The sequence below is a fragment of the Phyllobates terribilis genome, unplaced genomic scaffold, assembly GCF_046119375.1.
Source record: "Phyllobates terribilis strain yellow unplaced genomic scaffold, ASM4611937v1 Scaffold_11__3_contigs__length_659146591, whole genome shotgun sequence".
NCBI classification, from domain to species: Eukaryota; Metazoa; Chordata; class Amphibia; order Anura; family Dendrobatidae; genus Phyllobates; species Phyllobates terribilis.
Window position 1 is genome coordinate 406,892,308 of NW_027362771.1, and position 12,288 is coordinate 406,904,595.

Below are 12,288 nucleotides of genomic sequence, written 5' to 3' on the forward strand. Positions count from 1 at the left end.
GAAAGAATTCTGACTCTCACAGACCTGTTAGCTTTTCTTTAAGAAACCCTCCTACTCTGCACTCATTGCCTGTATTAATTGCACCTGTTTGAAATTGTTACCTGTATAAAAAACACCTGTCCACATACTCAATCAATCACACTCCAACCTCTCCATCACAGCCAAGACCAAAGAACTGTCTAAGGACACAGGGACAAAATTGTAGACCTGCACAAGTCTGGGATGGGCTACAGGACAATAGGCAAGCAGCTAGGTAAGAAGACAACTGTTGGCACAATTATTAAAAATTGGAAGAAAGACAAGATGACTGTCAATCTTCCTCGGTCTGAGGCTCCATACAAGGACTCGCTTTGTGGGGTAAGGATGAATCTGAGAAAGGTCAGGAATCTTCCCAGAACTACACGGGAGGACCTGGTCAATGACCTGAAGAGAGCTGGGCCCACAATCTCAAACATTACTGTTAGTAACACTATACCTTCATGGATTAAAATCCTGTAGGTCAAGCAAGGTCCCCCTGCTCACACCAGCACATGTCCAGGCTCGTTTGAAGTTCGCCAATGACCATCTAAAGGATCCAGAGTAGGCATGGGAGAAGGTCATGTGGTCAGATGAGACCTAAATAAAACTTTTTGGTATCAACTCCACTCGCCGTGTTTGGAAGAAGAAGAAGGAAGAGTACAACCCCAAGAACACTGTCCATGAAGCATGGTGGGGGAAACATCATACTTTGGGGGTGCTTTTCTGCAAAGTGGACAGAAGGACTGCACCGTATTGAAGGGAGGATGGATGGGGTCATGTATCAAGAGATTTTGGCCAACAACCTCCTTCCCTCAGTAAGAGCATTGAAGATTGGTCATGGGTGGGTCTTCCAGCATTACAATGACCCGAACAACACAGCCAAGGCAACTAAGGAGTGACTCCATAAGAAGCATTTCAAGGTCCGGGAAGTGGCCTAGCCAGTCTCCAGTCCTGAATCCAATAGAAAATCTTTGGAGGGAGCTGAAACTCAGTTGCGCAACTACAGCCCTGAAATTTGAAAGATCTGGAGAAGATCAGTATAGAGGAGTGGGCCAAAATTCCTGCTGGAGTGTATGCAAACTTTGTCAAGAACTACAGTATACATCTGACCTCTATAATTGAAAACAAAGGTTGGTATCAAATATTAAGTTCTGTTTTTCTATTGTATCAAATACTTATTTCATGCAATAAAATGCAAGTTAGTTATGTAAAAATTATACAATGTGATTTTCTGGAATTTTTTTAAGAATCTGTCTCTCACAGTTGAAGTGTACCTATAATAAAAATTACAGACCTCTCCATTGTTTGTAAGTGGGAAAACCTGCAAAATCGACAGTGTATCAAATACTTATTTTCCCCATTATATGTGTGATCTCACAGGCAGTAAGTGTTGTAATAGTGTTGCAATTCAGAAGAGCTCAGAGAGCTGCACCTGCTTACTTGTTCGTTATGAGATAGAGCTCCGTTCTACTGTTCTCTGTTCGTTACATGTCTCACACTGGTAACGCCACCTTTCATTTAAAATAATCTCTGGAGGCAGATTCTCATGCAGATCAGTGTCCAGCCCATAGCCAAAAACATCTCATTTACATATAAGAAAAACGTAGATTTCTCTGGAATAAGACATCGGATCGCAGGTATCAAGATATCATTTTATTCAGCTTTCTATGACCTACATGCCAATATAGACAGCTTGTGAGGACTAATTCTACTGACAGATTCCCTTTAAGCTTGATCACTCATATCTCATTTTTTTACTTCAATACTTCTGAAAGATATTTTGTTGGAAAACCTTTGACCTATTAGGAGAATTATAGCTGAATCCATTAAACGCATTGCTAGACCCCCAGTAGTGATGTCAACTCATTTGCACCTCCGCAATCGGTCAAAGGGGTGGAATGGGGGGAATCTATTTGATGAAACCTTTTATCTATTTGTATATCTATTTACATGCTGGAAACACCAATTTCTACAGTTTTAGCAGGAGCTGTGTTATAAAACTCCAATTTCTTTGAGCACTTTCATAAAAAGTAACAGTCTTGTAGTAAAAACACATTGGTTCAAATTAAAGTAGAACAGTTCTCAATGCTCCGCTATAATTCATGTATGAAGCTGACCTAACACTTGATGTTTCATGCATCTAGTTGTACATATTAAGCAGCTGCATTGCCAGCAAGGACACAAGTTTAATGAAAATCGGATCCTAATTTTAAACGTAGTACAGCGGAGTAGACTAGATTAATTAAATTATATTATTTAGTAAAACCTTCTCTAGTATTTTGCAGCTTATATTCTGAATAGATTAGTCTAGCCTTCCTGTATATATCATTATGGAGCAGTGATATTTCAGAAGACGATAACCTTTACTCTTTAAAAAGGTGCAATTTATCAGGAAATGATGATATTATTTACCACACTGCTATCCTTGTAGACATTTTGTTCAAAATTTGATCTTTTTGGTATGAACTTTAGATGACCTAATGTACTTCATGATATAATTATTATGGATAATTTCCTCACCTTTCCAGAGAAAGCTATGGTACTTAATACAGTATAGAGCAATTAGGTATATGTGAATCATTAAAGCATTTTCAGATTTTTGAAATCGCTAAAGATCACTGTAGTTTGAAAAGGAACATGGTAATAGCACATCATTTCTTCAGTTTTCAATGTGTATTTGTGTTTGCTCCGTATTGCACTATGAATACCTGTGAATAAATGCTTGAAAATTATATGTATATAGCTCCCGTTATGAAAAAATGCATGGTACAATTAGGCTTTAGTATAGTGCTCAGCAAAGTCCAACATCAAAGGGAGAACCTTCAAAGTAGCTCTGCAGCAAGTACAAATGGTATCAATGAAATGCACCTAACATTTTAATTCAATAGACAAAGTGTAATAAGAACAGAATGGAGACATGTAAAGAGAAAGTACAAAGACGTCCTCACTGAAATAGAACAGCGAGAATGGGATGTAATGATAAATATCTAGTATTAACACAAGTTTAAACATTGTTTTAACGAAAGAGAAAAAAATACGAGTCTTGCCTTCTTCCATAGTGCATGATGTTGGCAATTCTTGCCCTGGTGTGAGGCTCACCTTGTGAAGTGGACCCACTAAGCACAAGGTCCAGGTGGGTACACGGACCAGGGAGTGGGTGCAGCTGGCGAGATGGCGAGTATGTGGCACAGCCAGGAATCTTGGTTTCAGCAGAATGGATGAAGTGGAAGTCAGCAAGGAATGAAACAAGTTAAAGCAGGGTGTGTACAGAAGGTGGAGTTTACCAAACTAAAATCTTAAATGTCAATCCTAAAACACAGGGGTGTGTCATAATGGGTCTTAAATAAGATCATTGAGATGATGCCACTGAGCCACACCGGGCAACTTGCAAAAACCAATGTGGAGGGCAGAGGACCAAGGTGAAGGAAGCAGAGCCCGGAATACCTGGGACAGGTGTGTAACAACTGAATATCCATACTTCTACCACTTTTTAGTATGTTGGTGTTTACATTTTCCTGATGAAGGGAATAATCCATCACGGGTATGCGCTGTATGTCAAACACCTTCAATATTAATAAAATAAGAAGAAAGCATTGTTGTCTCTGAACTTCTGCTCTGGGAGTGAAGTAATGACCAACAATATCTGCCTTTCAATACTTTTCAATTTTTATTTTGAGTAGACACTATAAGACCGGACATTTTGGAAGTACTTTGAACCAGTCTTCTAGCCATCACAATTTAGCCTGGCTCAAAGTTACCTAGATATTTATGCCTTCCAGAGCCAAGGGTTTACTTGTTATGTATTGAATCTTACCTCTTGACAAGGTGTCATTGTTTATCATTTTATTCATTTCACATACAGTATATTACTAGTATTGGAATATGCTGCAGAATTTCTACCCAGAAAATGCAGATAAAAATTTGCCAGCATATATATCATGTGTCAACATAAACTTAGTGCATATTTCCCATGCTTATTTATGCTTTAATACTGTTTCATGGAAAAAAAAAGTTTCCTGGGAATCTAAAAATTTGGTGTTAGCCTGAATATGAAATAGTTATTTCTGGTGATCTAGTGATTTAGGCTCTACCTTTGTTTGCCTAGTGGTTATCTACATGTGAGCAAAGGATGCGAGTCAAGAGTAAGGGACCATTTACATTGAACAACGAGGGACACTAAATGAATGCTGACTGGTAGACTTTCACAGATCTGCAATCATTTAAATACCTGTTTATACAAGCCGACCAAAATAAAATATTTGCATTTAGTGATCTATACTAGATATCTTAGTGCACATATGTTGCTATAGTTCTCGACAGTGCGAATCCTGTTTACATAGTATAATGCGCTGCTGAGAGCAATGATCTTTTGTGCTGCAGAAAAAATAATTTTACCTGAAAAACGAGCATTCTGCTCATTCATTGTGTGGTCGGCAGCCTGTATACATGGCAAGATAATTGTAAAGCGAGCGTTTTTAACAACACTCGCTCGCGATCATCTTGCAGCGTAGATGCCGTTTAAGAGAACACTTGCTGAGATTGCAGGTACCTCCAGAAATAAAGATATTATGCAAAATATCACTGCTGGAAGCCTACATGATTACTTCTGGTTGCATTAAAGGATAACCGCTTTGCTAGAAACCAATTATAACCAGTATATGTATTTTGGTTTCATTGGGTGCCTCTGTCCTTCCAATTAGAACCATACAAGATGTGTTCCTTCACATCAGAGAGTATCGTGTGACTTCATTACGGGGTTTATGTCTGCTTGCTAAATATGCTGTAATAAATCATATGGGGAAAAATGATCCCTTTAAACATCGGGGTACAGATTTTGCAGCTGTATCAGGATATAGAGCTTGGATAGAGTCCTCTCTTAAGCCAACACAATTACTCCATTACACATTTAGCACTAGAGCTCATTACACAAAGTTATGTCATAAGATAGATATAGATGTAAGTAATATTTCTGTCCTCTTGATTAAACTCTGTGATTTATGAGCAGGTTGTCATAACCAAATCTGTCCCATTGTTTTAGTTGTAGCAGTTAGAGATTGACAGAGATAGAAGTTCTGGGATAATGGTAGCGTGCAGCACATTGTATCTCTACCAGGATTACACATTGTTACTATATGACAGATTTAATTTCCTTCTAAAATGAGAAACTGGTTAACATATCAGCAAAGTAATTTCAATGTTATTATTTCCATATCTACAATATACATAGTGAATGGAGGAAATCATGTTTTGTTCCCATTCATCAGGGAAAGTTCAGGAACTATCAGCACTGTAATAACAGATATCACAGCCTTGTTTCATGATTATTATTTCATTTATTTATTCTTTCTGTCTATAGATGGAAAAAAAATCCTGGTCCGAGAAATGAATTAATCATATGCTGTCTCAATACAGCCTGTAAAACTGGGACATATCTAATTGTAATTGAGAGTAGGGTAGGTAGAGGGTATTAAGGATATTTCCATCATTGCCGTTCTAGTGTATCGGCTAAAGATTGCCATCAATCAATTAATCAAATGTTATTTAAATACCTACAGGTACAAATGAGCTGCTGTTGAAAGAAAAACAGGATTAAGATAGAGAGGATGGTGTAGAGCGTGCCTAGTGCAATCATTTCACCTGCTTGTTATCCTTTGTTCTAATAAGGTACACAGCTCTATGATGTGGCAGCAAGTTTCTTTACCCTGGGCAATGGTGCAGAACAGCATAGTTCAGAAGACTGCCAATTAGAATTAATGTAGATTAGTTCTTGTCCAGGCATGGCCGTCTGTAATCTAATTGCTTCCTGGGATTCTAGTTAGAGCACTTCTGAATAACAAGGGTCTTAGTGATATAGGTCTAACACTTGTTCAGTGCCACCTGCAATGTATTTTAGATTAGCAAATGAAATAAATTACTGTGAAATGCTGCTTATCCAAAGGTTAGATTTATATCATGCTGTTCATTTTCTCCTATTTTACACTTTACATCACTGCTTCTGAGATGAGAAAAAAAAGTACATTTATCTGTACCAGATTTACGCATATGCTCTAGTTATAGGTTCATGTAGTGATGATAATGTACCATTAATAACAATGTTACCATAATAGTAATGCAATGTTATTATTATATTTGGTGTATGAGAAGGAGCAAGTAAGACATGAAGGAAAGAATCAACAAGGCAGGAATTGAGAGATGACAGAAACTTTAGAACAGATATTCACATGCTAAGTAGAGAGTAAAAGACCACCTCTTTATCTAGACCACATTTTCTATGACACATCTTCAGTTCCATCATATGCTATGTATACTGGCCATTTTACATAGTTACATAGTTTATAAGGCCGAAAAAAGACAAGCGTCCATCCAGTTCAGCCTATTTCTTGTGCACTGCAGCTATTCCGCAGCGTTGATCCAGGGGAAGGCAAAAAAAAACCATGCGGTATAGGCCAATTTACATCATTGAGGAAAAATTCACTTCCCGACACCAATCTGGCAGTCAGATTAAATCCCTGGATTAATTAACTAAGCATAAGATGTAATTTTATTGTTCTCAAGAAAGGCGTCCAGGCCTCTCTTGAACTCATTAAGTGAGTTGGACATCACCACTTCCTCTCCCAGAGAGTTCCAGAGTCTCACGAATCTGACCGTAAAGAATCCCCTTCTATGCTGGTGCAGGAACCTCCTTTCCTCCAGACGCATAGTGTGCCCCCTCATCTTTGTCACCATCCTTGGTATAAACAGGTCATGGGAGAGATCTCTGTACTGCCCCCTGATGTATTTATACATGTTTATGAGGTCTCCCCTTAGCCTTCTCTTTTCCAACGTAAATAGGCCTAATTTTGACAACCTCTCTGGGTATTCTGGTCCCTCCATTCCCTTTATTACCTTAGTCGCCCTCCTTTGTACCCTCTCTAGCTCCAATATGTCTTTCCTGAGCACCGGAGTCCAGAACTGTGCACAATATTCTAAGTGCGGCCTTACCAGTGCTTTATACAGAGGAAGAACAATGTTCTCATCATATGCCCCTATTCCTCTTCTGATGCATGCCATGACTCTATTTGCCTTCGCAGCTGCTGCCTGACACTGGGCACTCCAATTTAATTTGCTATTAACCAAGACGCCCAGGTCCTTCTCCATGTCAGATTTCTCCAACGGTTTCCCATTTAATATGTATGGGTGACTGCTGTTTTTTTTCCCATGTGCATGTACATTTATCGGCATTGAACCCCATTTGCCACTTTTTGGCCCAACTCCCCAATTTATCTAAATCCTCCTGTAGCTGTGCCCTATCCTCATCTGTATTAACTACTTTACAAAGTTTAGTATCATCTGCAAATATTGCTATTTTACTATGCAACCCTTCCACTAGATCATTAATAAATATATTAAATAATATAGGGCCCAAGACAGACCCTTGAGGCACCCCGCTAGTAACCCTGACACACCCTGAGCTTACTCCATTGTTAAACACACTCTGCTTTGTGAAGAACAGTCTTCTAGAACACACGTGTTAAACTCTGACCCGTGGGCCAACTCAGGCCCGCAGGGTGATTATATTTGGTCCGTGACACCAGAACAACCACCCCTATGTGGGGCCATTATTCTGTATGGTGGACTTTGTGGGGTCCATTATACTGTATGGAGGACTAAGTGGGGCCATTATTCTGTATGGAGAACTATGTGGGGCCCATTATACTGTATGGAAAACTATGTGGGGTCCATTATTCCATATGGAGGACTACGTGGGGCCCATTATTCTGTATGGAGGACTATGTGGGGCCCATTATACTGTATGGAGGACTATGTGGGGCCCATTATTCTGTATGGAGAACTATGTGGGGCCATTATACTGTATGGAGGACTATGTGGGGCCCATTATTCAGTATGGAGAACTATGTGGGGCCATTATTCTGTATGGAGGACTATGTGGGGCCATTATACTGTATGGAGGACTATGTGGGGCCATTTTTCTGTATGGAGCACTGTGTCGAGCCCATTATACTGTATGGAGGACGATGTAGGGCCCATTATTCTGTATAGAAAGCTATGTGGGGCCATTATACTGTTTGGAGGACTATGTGAGGCCCATTATTTTGTATGGAGGACTGTGTGGGGCCCATTATCCTATATATTGGTTGGCCCCCAGCTTTGTCCAAGTTTTTCATTTTGGCTCTCTGCATGTATTGAGTTTGACATCCCTGTTCTAGAAGAATGCAAATTCAAGGGTTCATCTCAAAGGGTTGTCAGTCAGTATACAGTATCTTCAATGGGAACCTGTCATCTGGTACATGCTTCCCAACCCACTGGAAGATGAATCAGGGGCAGGCTCCTGCATTCAAAATATCTATGTTTTACTCTGAAATGTAGGCAGGTCTCTCTTTATACACACAGATATGGAATGACTTACCTGGGCGAAGCTGGCAGAGACCTGCTTCATGGACAAATATTGCTCGACTAAATATGCAGTGAGTACTGTATATCTGTTTAGAATATCACAACACAATCTATTACAATAGTTTCAGAAAGACAAAATGCATCCAATCCCTTCCATACCTTTAGGTAGCTTGCACACCGAGACATACTATTCCATCACAATGGATTTTGAGGGCACAGCCTTTCCAATTGTGGGTGGTAATATGACTGTATTACAGAGCCATTCTATCAAGTCAGAGAAAACTCTGATCCGGGCTTTTAGGGCTCTATGTTCCATGATCAAGCCTAATCTTGTCACTGTATAGGGGGAGAAAAATATGAAAGACCAGATAAAAGTCACCATGGTCTTCTCTTTAAAAGTCTGGTTGAGCACTTTAGTGGTATGCTCTAAAATTTATCCATGCTTACACATGTGTACAGGCACAATATACTCGCATACATTTGCTAAAAAAATGTTTTTTGCAGTATATGAAAGTTCTTTTATGGGATGAAAATAAAAGGATATACATTTTGTAGAAGAAAATCATTTAAAAATATAACTCTCGCATACTGTATTACACATATATACACTAATGTAGGCAAGTAATAGCAGAATATTGGGTTTTTTTTGATTGTCTCGCCAAATTTAACTCATTAAAAATTAAAGCTTAACTCATATGCACATGTAAAAATTACCGCTTGTCCCACAAAACAACAAGACCATCTACTGATGCACTGATGCAAAATTTATAAGATATTAGTTCAGCAAAAGGGAGAATCTAAATATTTTGTGTGATCGAGACCAAAATGGACCACCAGGCACTATGTTAACTTAAAGACTTGGGATATGGCACAATCTGTTTCTAATTGAACTTGTACCTGAAGTACAGATATTAAAGGGAGATATTAAAGGGAAACAGTCATAGGGATAGCAACAGCTGGTGTACGCTGATGAGTGGAGTACGATGTTACCACCAATCAGGGCCCCCGGTGTTTCTTGCGCTGTCACACAGATGACAGCGTGGGAAACAGCCAATGTTCGAGGTGCCGAACCCGAACAGTAATACAGACTTCCTGGAGAAGTCCATGTTCAGGGTACGTGCCGAACATTAGGTGTTCGGTATGGACCCCGAATAGGCTGTGATCTTCCTCCAGTCACTTGTAGCTTTCCTCCTCTTTTACAGAGACACAAAATCAGGAAGTAAAGCTTTTCATTATTTTCATTAACGATGGGTGAATAAATTGAAGTATAATTGAATTCTACTTGAATTTTACAAAAATCTGCATTCGCCAAAATGCAGATATTTTGTAATTCACTCCAGCAAGCCACCATTTACTAATTGTAATCCATTGGCTGCCATTTTCTGAACCATAATGTGCCATCCAAAAGTCCAAAACACGATAAAATTGTTATACTCACCTCACTGCTGACCTCATCAGACCCTCAGCGACTCGCTGCCACCTGCCATCTTTAGATGCCTTACCGCTTGTGATGCAGAATCCTCTGGGGTGCCATGACACCCAGAAGTCACAGAACAATGAAGGAGAAATAAGGTTTCCATTGCGATAGGAGGGGAATCCGAAGATGCGGCTAGGACTGGACAGGTGGCGGTCAGTAGCGAAGGGGTCAGGGAGGTCAGCTTTGAGCAGAATATAACAATTGTTTTTTTTTAAAAAAGGCCCCAGAGCATGACAAGGGACATTAAAATGAAGAAGATATTCTCCATGAATCGAATTTCCTAGGAAAAACCACGCGAACAGGTACAGTGGGAAAAATAAGTATTTGATACACTCCCAATTTTGCAAGTTTTCCCACTAACAAAGAATGGAGAGGTCTGTAATTTTTATCGTAGGTACACTTCAACTATGAGAGACAGAATCTAAAAAAAAATCCCCAAGAAAACACATAGTATGATTTTTAAATAATTAAATTACAATTTATTGCATGAAATAAGTATTTAGTCATCTATCAACCAGCAAGAATTCTGGTTCAGACAGACCAGTTAGTTTTTCTTTAAAAAGCCCTCCTACTTTGAACTCATTACCTGTATTAATTCCACCTGTTTGAACTCGTTACCTGTATAAAAGACACCTGACCACACACTCAATCAATCACACTCCAACCTCTCCACCATGGTCAAGACCAAAGAGCTGTCTAAGGACACCAGGGACAATATTGTAAACCTGCACAAGGCTGAGGTGGGCTACAGGAACATAGGCAAGCGGCTTGTTGAGAAGGTAACAACTATTGGCGCAATTATTAAAAAATGTAAAAAACTTAAGATGCCTGTCAATCTTCCTCAGTCTGAGGCTCCATGCAAGATCTCACCTCATAGGTAAGGATGATTCTGAGAAAGGTCAAGAATCAGCCCAGAACTACACGGGATGAACTGGTCAATGACCTGAAGAGAGCTAGGACCACAGTCTCAAACATTACCATTAGCAACACACTATGCTGTCATGAATTAAAATCCTGCAGGGAGTGCAAGGTCTCTCTGCTCATGCCAACACATGTCCAGGTCCATTAGAAGTTCGCCAATAACCGTCTGAATGTTCTAGAGGAGGCATGGGAGAAGGTCAAGTGGCCAGGTGAGACCAAAATAGAACTTTTTGTTGTCAACTCCACTCGTTGTGTTTGGAGGAAGAAGGATGAGCACAACCCCAAGAACATCATCCCAACCATGAACCATGGTGGGGGAAACATCATACTTTGGGAATGCTTTTCTTCAAAGGAGACAGAAAGACTGCACCGTATTGAAGGGAGGATGAATGTATGGCAAGATTTTGACCAACAGCCTCCTTCCCTCAGTAAGAGCATTGAAGATGGGTCATGGCTGGGTCTTCCAGCATGACAATGACCCAAAACACACAGCCAGGGCAACTAAGGAGTGGCTCCATAAGAAGCATTTCAAGGTCCTGGAGTGGCCTAGTCAGTCTCCAGTCCTGAACCCAATGGAAAATCTTTGGAGGGAGCTGAAACTCAATGTTGTCCAGCGACATCCCCAAAACCTGAAATATCTGGAGCAGATCGGTATGTAGGAGTGGGCCAAAATTCCTGCTGCAGTGTGTGCAAACTTGGTCAAGAAGTACAGGTAATGTCTGACCTCTTTAATTGCAAAGGTTTTGGTACCAAATATTAAGTTCTGTTTTTCTACTGTATCAAATACTTATTTCATGCAATAAAATGCAAATTAATTATGTAAAAATCATACAATGTGATTTTCTGGATTTTTTTTTAGATTATGTCTCTCACAGTTGAAGTATACCTACGATAAAAATGGTAGACCTCTCCATTCTTTGTAGGTGGGAAAATGTGGAAAATCGGCAGTGTATCAAATACTTATTTTCCCCAATGTAGATTCAGATTTTGCCTGACCTGCTCATCTCTACTTTTCAAGATAAGCTTCGAATTAACACATGCAGCAAGAAGTATTGTGTATTTAAATCTTGGATCCAGATATAATTTCAAATAATGTTTCAAATTGTAGTAAGATCTAGCTAAATTATTTTTATTCATACACTTCCAGCCTTTTACCCTGAACATTGATCTACCTTGTTGCTCAATGATCATGTAAATTTCAAGTCTCTCTTGATTTGCCCTCAAAACGTATTTCTCATGTATTTTCCATAATAAAAAGCATTGTGCAGAATTTTGGGTTATCGGTCCATTTCATAAAACTTTATTCTTCAGCCTATTTGAAAAACAGGAATTGAAACTAAAGGTTCATAAATTATATGTAAATAGATATTTTTATTCTAATATTTCTAAACTGATGCTGTGGTTAGATTCTTTCAGTAAGTAAATGCAATCAATCAACATTATTCATTTTTATGCATAATTTTGCTTTTATAAGGACA